Source organism: Carassius auratus, chromosome 22 (assembly GCF_003368295.1).
Source record: "Carassius auratus strain Wakin chromosome 22, ASM336829v1, whole genome shotgun sequence".
Taxonomy (NCBI): domain Eukaryota; kingdom Metazoa; phylum Chordata; class Actinopteri; order Cypriniformes; family Cyprinidae; genus Carassius; species Carassius auratus.
The window spans coordinates 23,937,995-23,958,634 of record NC_039264.1 but is presented as its reverse complement, the minus strand read 5'-3'; the positions used below and the strand labels follow the sequence as shown (position 1 = coordinate 23,958,634).

General features: G+C 34.1%; 1 pseudogene; it reads right to left on the bottom strand.

Moving 5' to 3' along the window:
* Nucleotides 1-19,940, bottom strand: part of LOC113040088 (protein strawberry notch homolog 2-like) — a 48,578-nt pseudogene extending 28,638 nt beyond the window's left edge.
* Between the last annotated feature and the right edge of the window lie 700 nt (nucleotides 19,941-20,640).

The following is a 20,640-nucleotide window of genomic DNA, read 5'->3' as shown; positions in this document are numbered from 1 at the left end:
TATATATATATATATATATATATATATATATATATATATATATATATATATACACATATATATTTTTTATTTTTTTGTATAATATTCAATAAATATTATGAATACTGAAAATAAAGGCAGAAAAAATATATATATTTTTGCTTTATCATCCAGTCTGAACTCTTCACCTAATTGTTTTTCTCTTTCATAAGCTTCCCATCAACCCACACTCTTTAACAGGTGACATTATGCCTTAATGCAGCTTTATTTCTGTCTTTTCCCCCATTCAGCCCATTGAGACAGAAAGAGGTGTTCTGTATTCAGCCGCTGAGGTAATGTTCCGGTTACAAACACTCAAGTAAACTTAGCTACGGCGAGACGGGAACCCGAAACCAGCGCTGGAGGGATTTTGTTACAGCAATTAAAGCGGAGCCAGAAAATGTGTCGCTGGTGTCTGACTCCTACACAGTGAACATGCAGAGGTCAGAAGGGTGCATCCACATTTAAAGGCCATTATGTGGTACTTACAGGTGCGGGATGCAGGTCTAAACGTGACGGGAAGAAGGTGTGTGTGACAACACTGAAATTAATCACATCAGTCAGCCTCTTTACCGGCTGTCCTGTTTGGGAGGCACCTCTTCTTATAAAAATCATTTGTTGTGTAGAAATGAAAGTGGAAGCGTGGCAGAGTCGGACAACGGCAGATGGGGCAAATGTTCAGAAATCCCGTTTTATAATTAGAACATTTTTTACATAAAGTCTTTGAGGTTAAGGGTTCTCATTTTTACAATCCTGCAAGTCTTCTTTAGTGGTGATTCAGTACCAAAATTGTTTAGCATAAAAATACATTCTGATGATTTTATGCAGCCTTTATTTTTCATGTATTTTTTGTATTTATTACAATATGATTAGTTGCAATTTATTATTTTTACATTTTTAATTTCCCAGGAACACTTTTAAATGTCCCTGTCTGCCTTACAGATTTAAAATATATTTTAAAACGTTTTTCTTTTTTTAACTATATGTAAAGGCAGGTGGGGAAGATTAAAAGAGGAACTGGGAAAAATTTAAATAAGGCCTCTGCCTCTGATAAAACATAAATTGAAGTACAATTGATTATTTAGGATTTAAAAATGTTTATTTTGTCAGAGTACACATTTAAATTAATAGAAAAGAAGGAAGATGTTTTTTTCCCCCGCTGCCAGATGAACAAGACTCAGATTCTAATCAAATTTAACAATTTTAAGTAACGATTTTATCATTTTGTCTTCTTTTGTTTTAAGTAGCATTTCTATTTATAATTTTATAATATTATTTAAATCCATGCACATCCATATAAACATTTAAAAGCATTTTTTTTACATTTAATACATTTTCTTTTTAGTTTAAATAAACCCACTTTTAAAATATTTTTTATAAGTCCAATATATACATGACATTTCCAAGTCAATAACTAATAATTTTTACGATTTTAATTAACAATATCATGACTATATGATAAATAAATATTTAGTAGATTTATAGATTTTTATTTAGCATTTTTATAAAACTGAATTAAAAATATGCACATTTATATACAATTTTTTTTAATTAATTTTTAAATTAATTTTATTTTAAAGGTGGTGTATGTAGGATTGACACCGAGTGGTTGAACTAGGTATTGCAGTGGGGGGGTTTCACAAACCAAAACAGAGACCAACATTCCGGCTTGGAACACACATTTTCAAAGGAGGATAACTGACTGTAGCATTGTTTTTCAGATAAACAAGTATGTTAACTTAGCATGTTTCTTAAGTATCTTAAGCAAACATATTATGGTATTTTTATGCTTCAGCAGAGTCAAAAACTTACAAACAGCACCTTTAAGCTCAAGGAAACCCACTCTTTAAATATGTTTTAATAAGTCCCATAAATACATGACATTTGAGTCTGTGAAATCATGTGAAATAATCATACTCTTAATGCTAATCAAAAGTAATCATGATTTCGATTTTTGCCATAATCGAGCAGCCCTTCTAACAAGACATGATCAAAACCCGTCCACTGCTTCACAAAACCTTAAAAAGGTTATTTAGCACTAAACTGGTCTTTTGCCACTCTAATCTGATGCTATTTACAGACTTAAAACTTTCTAAAAAACTATGCACTAATCAATAGCAAGTCTCTGTGAGATGACAAACGCAGTCATTATAACTTTAGCCGTAAACACAACCTAAAGAGGATGAAAGCAGCTGGGTCTTACCAGAGGAAGGTCTTCATTCTGAGTGAGATTCAGACTCGGCAAGTCAAAGTCGCTGAGGCCGTTGGGAAACAAATCCGTGTGCATGTCCGACGGGCCGCTGAGAAGCTGCTGCCTGAGAACCGAGACAGAAGAAGTCCAGAGTTTCATGATGGATCACGAGTAGAGTAAACAGACGCGCAAAAAAGGAAGCAAGGAAATTCACAGTTTTGTGTCGAAAAACAAAAAGTCACATGACCGACAGAGTCAGGGTGGGACGTAAAAAAGAAAAAGAAACCCTGAAAAGTAAGCAAATAATGACTAAATGTTCATATTTACCGTTTAAATTGAATTGTAGATGTGTACAACTACACAGACTGTGACTATACAGATGCCTCTCGTCATGTGACACTCATTCATTGAGAGCCTGTCATGTGACGATCACTTTCAGTTCTCTTTCTTTCATTTAACTTAACGTTGTGGGAAATCACCGCAGCACATTTCAGGAAGCTTCACACCGAGGTGGATATTTTTGTCGTGAAGCTAGTTTGGAGGATACAGTTGAACTGCTTTGAGAGCAAAGTATTCTGCCATTGAAGAGAAATGATCAACTCTATAGAGTCTGTATAGGATGAGCGCTGACAAAGCACATGATACACAAATACATTTACAGAGGGAAAGATGAAAAGTCTGGGACCACTTCCAGCATTTGGATTTCAAAATAAGGTTTTAGGATTTAAGAGACAGAAAGAAATAAACTGTAAAGCAATGAGGCATTAGGATGTCAAATAAAAAAAAATACGTAATTATATGAGGTTCAAATAAATATTTTTCATTTAATTATAAAAATATAAAATAGAACCCCAATGGTATACATTTCTGTATAATATGCTTATAAAGAACTGTTCAAACGTTTCAGTGTCTGTTTAGACTTTTTTTGTTAAGCTATGATGCATTAAATTTATCAGAAGGCATGGTAAATACATTTATAAGGTTAATAGATATTTCTGTATCAAAATAAATGCTGTTCTGTTTATCAGTTAGTGTTAGTTATATATACACACACTTTTAAGTAAAATTAACAATTTATTTAAATATATATTTGAAATATTTGTTACTATTTTAATTATTTAGATTTGTTAATATTACAATTAATTAACAGTAACAATATATAAAAATAGTAATAAAATTAATACAATAATTAATATATTTAATAATATTAGTAACAATAATAATCATAATAATTGTAAATTTTTTAATAATTTTTATTTTCTATCATTATTAATTATAACTGTTATATTTACAACTAATTTAATTATTATTATTATTATTATAAATCATAATGATCATAATTTTTCGAACTTTTGAACAGTACAGTATGTACCATTGCTAAACCACGAAAATATGGTAAAAAAAAAAAAGTTGTAAAATATGAATATACTTTTACGTATTTTTTTGGATGAACAGAAGTCAAAGAAATGTGTACAGAAAATCTGAAATGAATGAAATGGATATAGATATATATCAGAAGAAGGAGATTTCCATATAACCACTGAGTCTGAGGATATTGAAATATGGACTATATATATATATATATATATATATATATATAAGCAAATTTGCAGAAGAGTGCATTTGTGTTCCTCAAACAAACGTGTCCATATTTTAATATCCTCAGACTCAGAGGTTACATGGAAACCCCCTTCTTCTGATATTACACCACAGGTCTGGCACCTCGATTCAGGCGCATTCCATCAACACAATACAATACACTCTGAGACACTGAACCATCCCATAATGCCCGGCTCTGCCTCGTGTAATCTCATCCTTCTGAGAAAAATCACTTGTATCTGAAGCAAACGGTGCAGGAAAAAGACTATAAAGTCATTTTTAGGGTAGTACATAAATTAATAAAGTATATAGTCTCTCAAAACAAGCTGTTTTTGTTGAGTCATTTTATTGCTTTCAGACAGATTGTGGCGGTCAAGTAAACAACACTCACTAGCCAAGTCTAGACACCTTTATCAGCTGAACATTAAACACAGGTACACATTACAAGGTGTTAAACAGACTGTCTCTCTCTCTCGGTGCTTGTTTTCACTGGGTTAAATTAAATATGGCACCAGGGACCAGAGCTATTGTTTCGACTGTAGTGCTGAGATTCCTACATGTCTGGATGACAAAAAAAAAAGAGAGATAATTTTTTGTGTGTGTGTCAGAATCAACATACTGAATATATTATTTATATTTAAGAATAAAACAAAAAAACAAAACAAAAAAGAACAAAAAAAAAAGTGGACAGATAAATTATGACCCATTTATAAATAGACTAACAATTAAAAGTAGACATTCACTTTTACAGTGGTAACCCTTTTCCACCTCTGCTCACTCAACATAATAGTAGTAGTAATAATAATAATAATAATAAATATTTCATATTAACAACATTTTTTGTTATTACTATTTTTTCTTGTTATTAGCATTATTTTATATGGCAATATAACTTAATTAATAGCAATAAGTATTATTAATAATGTATTATAATATTGTTATAATAGTTATTATTGTTTTGATAATATTAGAATTAAATAATATTTTGTATTATAAATAATGAAGTTATTGTCCAGATTTTAAACGGAATTAATAATAATAAATAAACAGTGTTAACTGTTTTTTTTTTATATCAATACTACTACTACTACTACTAATAATAATAACATTAATTTTGATAATTGTTATTATCACTATTTTTATTTAGTAATAATTATTAATAGCAATTACTATGAATAATGATAAACAATAATTCTGCAATTATCATCATTATTATTGTATTTATAATATTATTAGTAGTATTAATGGTATTCTGGATAACAAATAATCTTATTACCATCTTTTTAAAGTTAATAATAATAATTATTATTATTTTGAAAATATGTAGTTTATTATGGTTATAATAATGATTTTAATTTTTTTATTGATATCACAATTATTTGATAGTAATAATATATAATAATAGTAATAATATTAATATAATTATTGATGTATAATAGCAGCAACAATCGTAAACATACTAATTGTTTTGTTACTAATCATTTTTTATTTTCTCTAATTATTAGAATAACTGATTATTAGAACAATAATCATTTTAGTTACAGTTAATAATAATTAGTCATAATAGAATTACTTGAATTATAAACCATTAAAATGTTATAACGTAATAGAATGATTTAACAAACAATTATGATAATATATTTACTTCAATTTAAGAATAGAAAAATATTAACAATCCTGTCTAAACGAACAACATTGTTAAGGTTTGAATCATCTGTTTAGCTATGACTCATGAAAGTGGGAATCTGGCATCTGGTGTCTTTCTGAGGAAGAATGTAATACGAAGCATAAACTAATAAGCATGAAGTTTGTATTTTCCTAGTCTGTCTGCATAAATTGATGCTGAATATATTTTTTTACCGAATGTCAATGCAGCATTAAAGGTTTTCGCATTGCCAGTGATAAAATTCTGTGAATGCATCGAGATGTTTTTCCACCAGGGAGTGGGTGGAGGATGTAGCACTGACGCTAGCATCAACCACAAACTGTTATTCTTTCTAAAACCGAGACCCTTATTGCAGCGTTTTCAAACTCATCGACCTTTGCACACATATATCTCATCCACCTCGGTTCCCTGTGCCATATTGCTACAAAAACTCGCTACTGCGTGCTATAAATATACAGAGAGGACTTCCCACAGTCTCTGTAAACAAAACACCCGCTCGTTCACATGACCTCTGATGGCACCTGATCACAAGACGACGTGAAATGATCACGCATAGCAACAAAGTAACAAAATAAGATCATTTTGACTTTCACTGTATAACTTTTGAAGACCTATCCCTTTAAATGTTTTCCATGCCATCTTTTAAAACAAAAGCCGCTGAGTCAGTCTTTTGCACAACTGGGTGGCAACAGAGCAGATGTTTACGAAAAATCATTATGGAGTGCAAAGGGCTTCACCAAGTCAACTAAGATTGCAGACCAGTTACGTATCATTTGTCATGTCAAGTTCAGGGATGTTTTTGCTTGCGTCTTATCGGTTCATGAAGACATGAAGAGACTTGTTGTGACATCCTGTATCCAGGTTGCAAACACAATACGTCAAATAACTAAGAAAAGCACTGCTTCAAATTACAAAAGGGCTTCCCTGTATAAACATCCGACATAATAGATTGGCAATAAGCTTTTCTTAAGTTAAACATCAATTGACTTTTAAAAATGTATCAGTTTAATTCCATAAACAGGACACAAATTTAATGCGTCAGGGATTGGAGATCGATAGAGAAGTATGGGCAACTGAAAACGAAAGTCATTTTAGATATATTTTGGCGGAAGATTGCGAAGATAAACATGTTTTGGTTTTTTTCTTTGGAATGACACACATGATAACAAACGGACACAATTAGGAAGGGTAACTTTTGGTTTCATTCTGACTTCTTTTAGGTTTCCTCTAGGTTTGGAAAACAGTGGTTGGTATCAGAAATCGTGATTAGACAGAAGTCTGGGTACTTACTGGTTTTCAGATTGCACGGGACAGGGCAAGCTGTAGGTCTGATGGGGGAAGCTCCAAGGGTTGCTGGCGAACACATGGCTCTGAAAGAGAGGATGTGAAAGCTTTTAGGTATTAGGTAGGGATGTACCGCTATAAAAATTCTGTCTAGTAAGCTAAAAATAGTAAAAAAAAAAAACATATACGTCTGATAAATGGCTGATAGGAAAGTTTTATATATATATATATATATATATATATATATATATATATATATATATATATATACACACACACACACACACACACACACACACACACACACACACACACACACACACACACACACTAGGGTTAGGTTTTGACACAAATTTCACGATTTGATTTGGTTCGATTCGATTCTCATTCACAAGCTTGCGATTTGAGTCAATTACCGATTCAATTTGATTCAAATATTTTTTTTTTGGATATATATCAGGTACAGCACGAGCCAACTTTTCTCAGGGGAAAAACGATCTCTCAACTAAAACATACATGAGAGTCAGTTGGTACTACATCACTATAATATTGAAGGTTAAAATTTACTACTTTGTTAATATGACACTTAATGAAGTTTTAAAATAATAAAGTTACAACTACGTAATAATATTTCTACTTCAGTTCATTTTTTTTTTAAATATAAACAATGGGCGTCATAAAAACTTGATGGATTTATTCAAACATAAATTAAACCTTGAGGAAAAGTACACTTTATAATGAATGTTATATGGTGCACATATTTAGCAAAATACCCCTCTCTGCAGTTTGTTTTTCTATGACATTGTTTTACCATCCGTTATATTGATGTCTGTGCCCTGCTGAAACACTGATTGAGCAATTACGTGAGACAGGAAGTTGTATTCTTTCTTTTAAGTTACCTTCGGATGTTTAGTCACGACTAAAGGAGGAGACGGTCAGTTTACATTGTTCCGTAAAGATGAGAATCAATTAATATCAAGATATCTATATATTTTACCCAGCCCTAATATATGGATAGATAGATAGATATATAGATAGATAGATAGATAGTAATTTTTGAAACAACAAGTGGCTAGAACTAACAGTCACAAAGAGGAAAAGAACTAAACTTGGGCACATTAAAAATAGGAACTAAAAAAAATATATATTATTAACCAATACAACTTTGACCGGAGCCGAGTATAGCATGCATAAAAATAGTGAGTCATTCGTTTATATCTAAAATGTGTGTCTAAAGGAAACTCCCGTCATTTGTGCTATTTACACTCGTGATGACATCACTGCACTCCATCACCGCCCAAATATTTACCTTAACACTTCCCTTTTCCACTGTAAAACCATCTTATTCTCTGAATTTTTACTGAGCCCTGTCACAATACGATACACGATAACAGTATTTTAACAAAACGGTGAGAAAAAGCTGCATGGCTTATCAGGAATTGCGTCTACCAACTGTTAAAATGACTCTGTGACCACAAAGACGTCATTCTGTCACCCACACACACCAGAGTCTTGAGGTTTCACCAGATATCAGAGCGAATGACCCGAGTTTTCGAAAAAGGAAACCAGTAACGAACACTATGACTTTATGAATTTATACTAAACATGTGCTTATATCCCTGTGGTAAGAAATGTGATTCTATACCAAAGGCATTGTGGTTAACAATACAGACTAGTAACCGAAAGGTTGTAGTTTCAAACATTTTTGACTGGTGTGACCAAAAAACGCTCCACTTTTAGATGCTAAGATGAGACACTAAATGAAATGAGAGGTAGTTACCATAGGGGGTGCAAGGATGAACCCCCCGGCATCCAGTTGAGGTCCGTCCGAATGTGAAAAGATGTGCCCGTCCATGGCAGGCGGAATGGAGAGCGATGGCATCAGACTGCAGTCTTGTTAATGACGGCCGAAGCCCACACTGTGTAAACCTGAGCGACCCGGTCAGTGTCTTCTCACCATGACCTGAGAACACAAACACGAGAGACACGGGACGTCCTTAACGGTGGAAAAACAAGTGGGTGAGTGTTATGCTGTCAGTGTTAAAACCTCAGAGCAACGGGGAGAAAGAAACACAAAAAGTCCTTTGGAAGAACATGAGGGTGAGTAAATGTGACAGAATCGTAATTGTTACATGAAATATACAAAAACAAATCTGCTCTCCGGTAACTCTGAATAGATCTATCATCATCAACTAGAGGAGCGTTTTCACACAGAAACCTATGAAGGCTTTCACTGACTGAGACAGCAAAGGGTAATATTTGAATAGAGCTCCTTGTGAGGATACAAAATGTAGACATTTTGAGCCCCAGAGCAGTTCGATTTAAGAGAACAAACCTTGGTAAATCTTGGTATCACATGAAAGGACAACGATTGTTATGCAAGGGATATTCTCAGAAGCACAAAACAACTTGTGGTTCTCATTAGGAAGTTGATAATATGCCAGAGAACAGTTAAAAACACCTTAAATACGACATACAACATTCCTGTAGACACAGCTGATAAATAGTTTCACTTTATGGCCGATGACTGATAACAGCTAATATTAATGATTTACTATCGGTCTAAATAAAGATAATACACCAAAATAAATAAATAAATAAATACTTAAAGTCTGAAAGGTGTATATTCATTCTGAGATGAACTTTAAAGGGGTCATGAACCGAAAACTTTTGACATACAGTATAAAAGGTCACTGTGCTATAAAAACATCCTGTAAGTTTAAGGACTCTAAATGCATTGTGTCCTGAACGCTGGGTCGAAGACTGACACGTTAAGAGATGAAATTGATGATGAAAGTTGTTATTTCTGTTTTCTTTGTGCACAAAAAGTATTCTTGTAGCTTCTTAACATTATGGTTGAACCACTGATGGCACATGGACTATTTTAATGATGTCTTTACTACCTTTCTGGGTCTTGAACTTGGTAGTTACGTTGCTGTCTATGTAGGGTCAGAAAGCTCTCGGATTTCATCAAAAAATATCTTAATTTGAAAATTAACGTAGGTCTAACTGGTTGGAATGACAGCATTTTTCACAATTTTGGTTGAACTATATCTTTATTCTCAAAAATAAAATTCCAGATTGCATGGATTCCTATTGAAGTGGCTGGATTCAACCACACACACAAAAAATCCTTATAATGGTTAAAGTGAAAGCAATGACAGAAACGACAATAATAATGTTTAATAATACTAATGGTCATTATTAATCTTATTAATCTGCACAGTCTCTATTATGTCAACTAAAAAAATAATAGTTGGAAAAAAAGTCTAGGATTAGAAAAATTATAGTTTTTTCTGTGCAATAAGATGCACTGAAAAAAAAACCAGGGACTTAAAGAAGTAAATAAGATTATTTTAATTTCACATTAAAAAAAAAAAACACTTAGCAACCTATGAGGGTACATTCATATTTCTTATGCGGTCGAATGCCTAAGCAGTCAATGCATCCCAGAAAGAGGAGGTGTCCATCTCTCTAACCCCCTGCCACAAAGAACAATCAATACTGATTACTATTGAGTTCCCAAATGTCCTCTTCCTGTAAAGCACCATTATCTTTACTGGAAGACGGAGAAAAAAAAGATGAGAAAGCACCATGGATAGAGATTTTCACAGGAATGAAGCTCACACTGGTTTTATTTTACATAACATCCAGATTTCACATGAAACCCAGAAAAAAAATAAAAATAAAAATGACAGAACTACTAAAGGTAATAAAACTGGGAAGTTGTTTTGAAACAAGAAGGAAATCACCAAAGGTACCCAAAAACACAATTTCTTCAAAAAAAAAAACCTTTCTAAAAGTAGGTTTGAAGAAAACGTCAACATTAACAGAGAAGAATTGCTACCTTGCAACTAGTGGCATCGCAAACTTGATGTGTTGCATGTTAACGCATCATATTTCATTAAATTGATTTTTATTTTAGGAGGGAACTTAACATGGTGGAAACAAGAAGGGGGAATTACTTCAGTTTGACCTACAAAACCATCTAAAGGCATCATATTTCAAATAAATGGATTCAGTATTTAGTAGGAAACACTAAAAACAGGACACAAATGTCACCAGTTGTGGAGACAAGAAGGGGAAATTTAAAACCGTTTCAATCGTATTATATTTCAATAAATGGATTTAATATAATTAAAAAGTAGAAACGTGCAGAGACAAAGCAGGAGGAAAAAAGTTATTAATTTTTTTTTTTATTAATTTGTTATTTAGGAGGAAACACTCCTAATATATTGTACTATTGGTGAAGACAGGAAGTTAGAATTCCTTCAAGAACAAGGAATTCCAGATCTTCCAAAGCCATCTAAATGTGTTATTTTTCAATAAATGGATTCGTTATTTAGGACAAAACACAAATAATGAGATGAAGCGACCATTTTTTCTGCAGGTGCGACTAATTTTTGTAAGCGGTCGTACTCGTGCAACCACCATGTTGTCCAACCATTAAGCACTGCCATTTCTGTTACATTTGAGAAATATCAAACGGCAAATGAAATCAAAGCAAACTAAACCATGCTACGTTTCAGCTGCGCAGTGCAAACCATTAATCAGCGACACAAACAAACATGTCCGAGCTCAGAACAGCTTTACTCGGGAGCTGATTTCGCGACACTGTTACTGCACAGATCCAACAGTGCTGCGAGATACATTGAGAAGCTTTTGAATTCGCCGCACAATGATAAGGTTGCTGCGAGATCTAGTGAGAATCATGTAAATTCTGCACAGAAACCTTTCTTATAAACAGCGCTGACAAACAACTGGAAATCAGAAGCAGTAACGCTAACTGTAACCATGGTGTTGTGGTAGAAATAGTCGAATCAGTCAAATCTGTAAATAGACGAGATGAACATGTAATATTATTAACTACACTTATTAATGCAACAATAGTCATTCTATGATTAAATGACCTTTATTTTGAAAACCCCCCACACACCACCCACAGCGCTACCAAATCAGCTCCTGGCGCCACCATCAGTAGAACTGGGTGGTGCTGGTGCCACTCCCCTTAAATTTGTGTCTGGAGCCCTGTGAAAAGTCATTAGTGGGGAAGACAAGGAAGGGGAATTCCTTAAAGTGGGAAGAAGGTTCTTCAATTTGGCCTCATCTTGTATTTCACTAAATTAATTTGTTATTTAGCAGTAAACACAAAAAATAGGGCGAAAAAAAGTCAAGAGTAGTGAAGACGAGAAGGGGAAATTCCTTCAAGAACAACAACAAAAAACGCTTTAGTTTGGTCTCCAAAACCCATCTAAACGTGTCACATTTCAATAAATGGATACGTTTTTTAGGACTAAACACGAAAAACAAGACGAAAAGTCATTACTGGAGAAAACAAGGAGGGGGAATTCCTTCTACAGTTCTACAATTTGCCCTCCAAAACCATCTAAAAACCTTTTGTATTTGAATAAATTGATTTGTTATTAAGCAGAAAACACAAATATAGGATGGATGAAGTAATCACTGGTGGAGATGAGAAGGGGGAATTCCTTCAAGAAGGAAAAAAAAACCAACCGAGCTAACAAACTACAGTTCAGGACAAAAAAAACTATGCAATGTAGACATATGTGTATTATTGAATCTCTTTATATATATATTTCTTAGTTTTTTTCTACCTCAAAGAGTTGCACCTTGAATTTCGTTGTACAAATGTGCAGTGACAATGAAGTATTCGGTTTGATTCGATTCAAAAGTGCCTGTCTGATAATCACATTGAAGGCTTGCAGATGGTGTGAATTATGAAAGCTTAGGAGCTTATTTCGTGACAGTTGCATGCGGCCTCGAGACCTGACAAATGCCTCACACAGTTCCTCTAATCTTTTCTGATCTCTCGCACGCCACAAGAGGCTACTGAGACGTCTTTCAAGGAGTGGGAAGAAAAGAAAGCATGCATGATGTGAGGGGAAAAAAAAAGTCCTCAGGCTTGAGGCATGGTGTGAATCACCATTAGGGGTTTCCCATGTTTCCTCAAGAGAGAGTTAAGGACACGGCTCACATTCTGCTGTGTCACGATGAGCATATGGAAGACGTCCAGAAATGTGTGATGCTGAGGGAAAGCTGGAGATGTCACCAGCTCAGTGTTCCCCGATGTTCTTGGATCAATGTCCAGCTTATGTCCTGATGTGCGAAAATATCTGGAAGGAAGGAGCTTGTTCTGTCAGCTAGCTTCTGTTTGCTTTATGTGGTCTGATGCCAAACCGGAGTTGTATTGTTTTGTCCTCATTTGCTCTTCATCTCTGGATAAAGGTCTTATTAGGAAGGGCCAAATGAGTGTGAGTTATCTGGCCGCAGAGACAGACTTCAACGGGGTTTCACATGACTGGCTGGGAAAGCAGAGCTTGCCAACCTCAAGACAGACGATCCCAGGAGATAGAGGAAAATCCTGCTGACACTTGATTGGAAACAGTCGAAGCTAATGCAGTTAGAGAAACAAACTAAGCATGCTAAGTGTGGCCAAATGTGTTTGCAATGGCAAAGCCAGACCCATTGATTGAAAGATGAAATATTTAAGAGATTATTTCCTCTTGTCTAGGGTTGTCCTATATTCAGAAATATGGTCAGTACTGATATGCCAATATTATGGCTGATAACCAATTTATAGTCAATTCTAAATATTATAATAATTGTATAAATATTTAAATAAATATAGTATTTTGTCTAAAAATTTTAACAAATGAAACAAAAAAAAAACTATGAATGTATTTAATTTTAGTTAATGTATGCATCACATCATCATAAATGGACTTTTTTTTTTTATTCAGGAAGGATGTATTAAATTGATTATTAAGCTAGATTTTGTTTTCAACATTGAATACAATAATGTTTCTAGAAGAGCAAATCAGAGTGATTTCTGAAGGACCATGTGACACTGAAGACTGGTGAAATGATGCTGAAAATTCAGTTTTGCATCACAGGAATGAATGACATTTTAAAATAGATTCAAATAAAAACTGTTATTTTAAATCATAATAATATTTCACAATATTAATGTTTTTACTGTAATTTTGATCAAATAAATGCAGCCTCGGTGAGCAAAAGAGACTTCTTACAGTAACATTAAAAATACAGTAAAATACTGGAATCAACATAGAAATGTGTAACATTAAGCCAGAAAAGGAGAAAGTATTTTTCACTGAACATTTAATTCTGCTGAAGCAGTCAATTCAAAGTGAAACTGATCACAGCACTAAATGGAACGGCTAGTACGTTACAGATTGTTCCAGATTTCTGTGAATCATCCAAACAGCTGGAGGCAAAAGGTAACCATGACAGAAATAATAGTCAAAATGACTAATTCAGTTGAAAAATACACCACTTCAGCTGTATTTCTATCATTCAACCGAGCCTGTCTCTTTGTATGATCACGATTACAGGCAATATTGTCTATCTGGGTGGGACATTTACTATTATAAAGCATCAGCAGAATGAGTGTTATGAAGTCATTGTGAGTCATAATGGGCTTTCATTTCATTGAAGGAGAGAGCCATCTCATAGGTTTACCTATGTCATTCAGAACCTGCGATCAATGGAGGCTATTCAAAGCGAGACCGCTGCGTTAACAGGGATCTGTGTAGCTAGTGGCTTTATGAAGTCTTTTTCCAGCATGTCAGCAACATTAAATCATATAAGAAGAAGAAATGTGGTCTTGAAAATGAGAGCAAATGCATGGAGCAACGATCTAATAGTAGGCTAAACGTTTCAATAAATAATAACAAAATAACAAAAGTTGTTAAAATGAAGATTTCTGGGGAAAAAAACTAACAAAAATAATTACTGGATTTGTCAAACTGGTATGTTTGTGCACCTATAATGAAAATTCAGGCCACAAACTTAAGTTAGTTAATTTATGTTTTACAATATTAAAAAAATAATAATAAAAAAATTCTTAAAATGTTGACAAAAACTGTATCTGAATGCGTTCCTGGTGAAAATTTTGAGGTTGTTAAAAGTTGTTTAAAAAAAAAAAAAAGTTTTCCTTGTACGATTTTTGGAGTATATCTGCATAACCAAGAAATAACGTTCTTGCAATATTATAAAAAGGAAAGAACATGAATGTCTCCTGGGAAATGTTTTGAGCTTGGTTGCATTACCAAGAAAAAATGTTTTAAAACCTTAATAAAAAAAAAATGTAAAAAATAAATAAATAATAAAAATTTTTTTTTGCATAGCTAAAGCCAGCCTCACACTATAGGAGTTCTAACAGATTTTGAAATTTGGTTGTAGCACACACATAAGGAGAATCTTTGCAGATTATCTTCCCTCAAATCTTAAACATGCACACACTACAAGATTTGAAAATCATGGTCCATCACACACTACAAGATATTTTAGTCACAAAAAAAAAAAAACCACTGGCTGCAGAACAGAATGATGAGGCATATTTTAAATGAGCTTCCAAGCTGTTGCAGAAAAAGCTACAGAATTGAAAAGACATCAAGCAAATAGTTAAAGTTGCAGTTTGCAAAATTACATATTTATATATATGGTCCATGTATATAAATTACATAGTTAAAGGGGTCATAGGATACCTATTATCTTTAGGGTCTTAATGAAAAGTCTGTTACAGAGTTTGGTTAAAATTTCTCAATGGTAGTGTAAAAAACCCACCTTTTTAACCCTGTCAAAAACAGCTCTTTTCAGAGCAAGCCATTTTTTAGCATTTTCCTTTAAATTTTTATGAGCTCTGCTGACCCCGCCCCTCTCTAAAGGAATGTTTACTTTAGCCGCATTCATTGTGAAGCCTGCTAATTAGCACAACATTAGGAAAGGCGATTTGCAAAGATTCACAAGATAACAGCTGTAATCAAATAAGCAATGAGCATGCGATCACAAACATTGCTCAGGCATTACAGGCAAGATGAAATGAAAATGACATCCATAATTTTCTTAAGACATTTGGTTTTCTTTAGAAATACAGTGATATCACAACACCTGCACCGGGTTTCGACTTTGACACGTGCAGTGCTCATGTCTATTCAACGAAGTCAAAGCCTTTTGTTTGTGGCAGTCAGTTTGGATATTTCCCAATGTATGGGAAAAACTTTGAAACTTACCTGCATATACTCTTTCATTTGATCTAGGCGTCTGCCTTTAAAGTGTTTTGTTAGTTTGGAGTGTTCTCAGTATGACCGGTACTAAATAAAAAACTGGTACCGTAACATTTTTATGAACTAATTAACTTAACACTAATAGGGTGGTTGTGTAAACACATTTCTGTCCAAACAGCTTGTAAAAGTGCATGTAGCATCTGAGTTATAAGTTATAGTTATAATATTAAGACAATGTGCGAAACATTCAGAAACTGATCTGCATTTGGACCTGCCTAAAAAACCTACAGGGACAGGAGCGCACGCTGCTTTTTTTCCTCTTACTGGACCGTCTGCTGTCTTACTGTCAGTTGCCGCCCTCTTCCAGCACAACACTGACCCAGATGCACAGCGTGACGTCTACACGATTCCTTCCAAACCCTAGCAACTCCATCCTTCATTTCTGCCCGGGGTCACGAAACCAACAATGAACCGCACTGCTGCTGATTCAACTAAATGACAGAGCGAAGGCCGCATCCAGCAAAACAAGCCACACGCACGTTCCTGGGGTGCCGTCAAAACCGAGAACAGACGTACTTTGCATCCAAAGGAAAAAGCATTACATAATATTACACAGACTGTAAAGACAGTCCTAGGGAAACCTATAAAGGGCAGAAATTCAGGGACGGATACCTAAAAATACCCCCGACTTCATCCTGGAGGTTTTTGTTCAAGAAGAACATGTAATTGCATTGGTGAGGTGATTTGATACAGTAAAACAAAAGCTTTTTCATAGAGAAACTGAGCGGCCAGTTATGGGAAAACTGTGGGTGGACAAACCACCATGAGATTTTGAAACTATCTTCCTGACTTCAAAACAAGTCAACATCTATCACTAAAAAATCTTTTCACTTACAAACAACATCGCCGTCACTCCTGTTTCCGCTTTGTATTTCCACATCATTCGGTTTTCCCAGATCACCCAAGATGTGCAGATTATGCCTTGAAATCCCCTTTACTTCCAGGACGGACATTGCAGATTATAAATGGATTGCTAATCAGATGTTACGACTGGCGACATCTGAAAACTGAAACTGCTAAAACATCACAGCTAGTTCTGCCATGGTGTACGTGCTCTCAATATCACTATCAGAGTTAAACATTCCTTGAATGCACATTCCTTGAGCACATTAGCACTTAGTAGAGGAACAGCCACTGGCTCTCGACTGTGTTCTACAGAAGGAGTTTAAACCAGGAGGCCACAGAGAAGTAAAGAGACAAATTGTGTAAAAACATATTGTTAAATATCTTTAAAAATATATCTAAAATCAAATAAGAATCATGTAAAATAAATAATGATGAATTATAAATAAAATACAATAAAATAAATCATTAAATAAATTACTTAAAAAATTATGAAAATATACAAAATAAAATACTTTCAGGTGTGCACCGACTCAAAACTACAACTGGTAAAACTTCTTTGTGGGGAGCTCAAGACATCACAGTCAAGTTACTGCCACCAATACTATAGTCAAAATAAAGGCTTGTGAAATAAACAACACACAGTGTTTGTGTAACCTGCTGGACTTGAACCAATCACAGTGGCCTCCCATGTCACTTCTTCCCGGCACTAATTCACACATAATACATGAACCATTACTTAAATTCCAGAAACTGAACACTTGCATTGGTAAGGCAGTAATATACACACACCAAAACACTGCTACAGCAGCAGTATTATTCCTCACTGAAACGCACGAATGAGATTCCCTCCCAACGGAAGCAGGAAGGGTCCTCAGCCCATGCCCCAGACCACTATCTTGAGTTAAATCACTGCTAGAGAGCTTTGTACCCTCCCTGTACTTCACAACAGAGCTTTGTGTACCAAAATACAAACTGGCTGTTTGAATTACACGCACAGCTTTGAGCCAAAACTAACAAAGAAACAGCTAATAAATAACCAGGATCGTGAACTAAAGTGCATCAAACGGTCACATTTTAATAAATTATTTGTTCTGTGTCTGGGTGAATATAATTTATTATAACTATATAATAGCTGTTAATTTTAATTAAATATAATATCTAAATTATATATCACTATTTTCAGTTATTAAACTTTTTTTGTCTTCATTTTTACAAGATTACAGTTTTAAGAGGACAGCTACAAGGTTAAAAAAAAAAATTAAACATTTGATTTAATGGGAAACATTTCAATAACAGTCATGCTAGATGACGCATCTTCCTTCAAAAAAAAAAAATCTGTTTCATATGATAATCATCAAATCTTGCGGCAATAATACAGGTAAAAACAACCAAGCAATAAATAACAGAAGCTAAGATATTTTAATGTGGACCAAATTGTTGACATTTTTCATTTTAGTTATCTTAGCTTCTGTTATTTATTGCTTGGTTGTATATAATATATATATATATATATATATTTAAAATAAGTATAATTACTTTTTTATTTTTATTATTCAATTGTAGTTGGGAAAAAACAATAAATCAATGTTAAACCACAGGAAAAAATTTATTAAAATTTTTATATTTATATTCTAAATATATTTTTGTTATATGTGCATTAAAATTACAAAAACATCTGAGAGTATAAAATTTGTTAAATTGTTTTATTATTATTATTATTATTATTTGCATAATTTGACCCAAATTTATATTTAATAATGTCATAACGCACACAAAAAGGCTTAAATTTCTTCCGCTGTTAGTGAAGTATGTACCAGATACATCTGGACATGTTTCAAGAAACTGTTTTCTTTTAATATGCTATTCTGTCTTTCCAAAACAAAACATGGCCATAATTGCTATTGTTTCCCTCCCCATGTTACTGTCTAGACCCAGTGATGTCAGCTTGCGTCATCATCCGTTGGCGAACAAGAGACTTCTAATTGAGCTCCTCCACACTCTGCTGACAAATAAAGAAGAGGGAAGTTTGCGTGACTTTTGCAGTTACACAATCAGCCGGAACCGCCATTGTCATATCTGACCAATAAAGGCCGATATCAGAATAAACAAAGACATAAACACTATCATATCGATTTCTCCAAAGGGTTTTACAGAGAACGAATGACAAGGACTGGGCTCAGATCCTCCCTTCATCGCTTTCTATGGAAGGGTTAGTTTGCATCACAGCATTCCCCGGAAACATAATTCCCAGAAACGACTGTCCATTCAGAGAAGTGAAAGAATTACAGTCAAATCCATGGCATGATTATGAGACACAATATGCCATTGATTTAATAGTGAACTGAGAAAAAACTCACTTGGAAACCAAACTAAACAACAACAGGTTGATGTGTTTTACAGTACAATATGAGTTCAGACAAGCCCAGCTCTAGCCTGAAGGGTTTACACTCTTGGTTTCAATATTACTCATCCCTTATTAATAAACTCATCACCTAAATTAGAAATATCACATTTATTACGTTTATATGTGGCGCACTAGAGAAGCATTCAACATACTGGTAATAAATGTCAACCTTAAGAAAAAGACAAAACGTTACGCGGCAGAAATGAAAACAGAAAGTTCAATTCCGCGAATAGAAACGTAACGTTAACCGTTGAGAGTCTTTATACGCAGTCAACATAACAAACAAATAGGTATTTTAGTATTTAACTCTTCTGAACCCTGTTTATTATCGGTATCTGACAAATTGGTCATGTTTTACTACGAAAAAACAACTAATTATAAACTTATTTCGACCCCAGAGACTATTTACAACAGCACTTTTGACATTAAAACTAACTATCTATTCGAACTAACATCTTTATAAATCCATTAAAACACAAAACGGTACAATTAAATACATTAGACGTCAAATAATTTGAAGTTTTCTTAACTGACATTCTCTGTAAATACGTTACGTATAAACACTGCGCACGCGCCAGACGATTTGGAAACCGGTACACAAACAACTCTCAAAAATTCTTTAACAAGAACAGGACTTGCTTACTTGAATAAAAGCAGCTTTCTAAATATATTTCCCAACTCTTTTTCCTCGTTTGACGTCTCGGGAGTGGTAAGATTGAAAATAGCCCTGGTTTTTCTCAACTCGTCGCACTTGAAGCCATGTTGAACTGAAAGCCGATACTTCCGCGGCTGCCTTCACGTCTCACTGGACGCGAGTCAACCGTGACTCGGGGATGGGACGCGACGCGTCTGTCTGGACGCCTACGTCAACAGCTACTGACCAATCAAAGGCGACGCGCTCGTGGCCACGTTATGTGATTCGTGGAGAACTTTCTAGTAGTGCGTTTGCGTCGCGTCTTTCGCTCGCGAATGCGTCAGACTCTATTATTAACAAATAACGAATATAACAAAAAAAAAATCGTGTTTTTGTAGTCAGAATGTCTTGAGGAAATATTATATATAACTTTATGATGTAAACTTAATGATAAAATATGTCTGAGAGTGTTTTATTTTTTGATGATTTCTTAGTTTTTTGCGCTCCCTTGTGGATAAAGAGCTAAATAGCCGTTTGTTTTGTCTTACAGGGTCAAAATTCTATTCTATTCTTAAAATTAGAAAATTGGTAGACCAGTAGTGTCTTAATTGGCGGTCTCGACCGACAAGTGGGACCGTCTGCAGGCTGTTTTTAACAAACCGTCAATGATGCAAAGAGCTGAGGTGTAAATAAAACGTCTACACTTAATAACTGTACAGTTTACAGTGTGACGGCGTTTTAAAAAGGATGACTTAAATGTAAAGCTGCTGGACATTAATTATATTAATTCTACTTACCATAGGCGTGAATGACCCAAAGTATGTCACGTGATCACTTTCATACCTCACAATCGTTTTTGTTTTTCCTCAGTCATTTAAATTTCTAACTTTT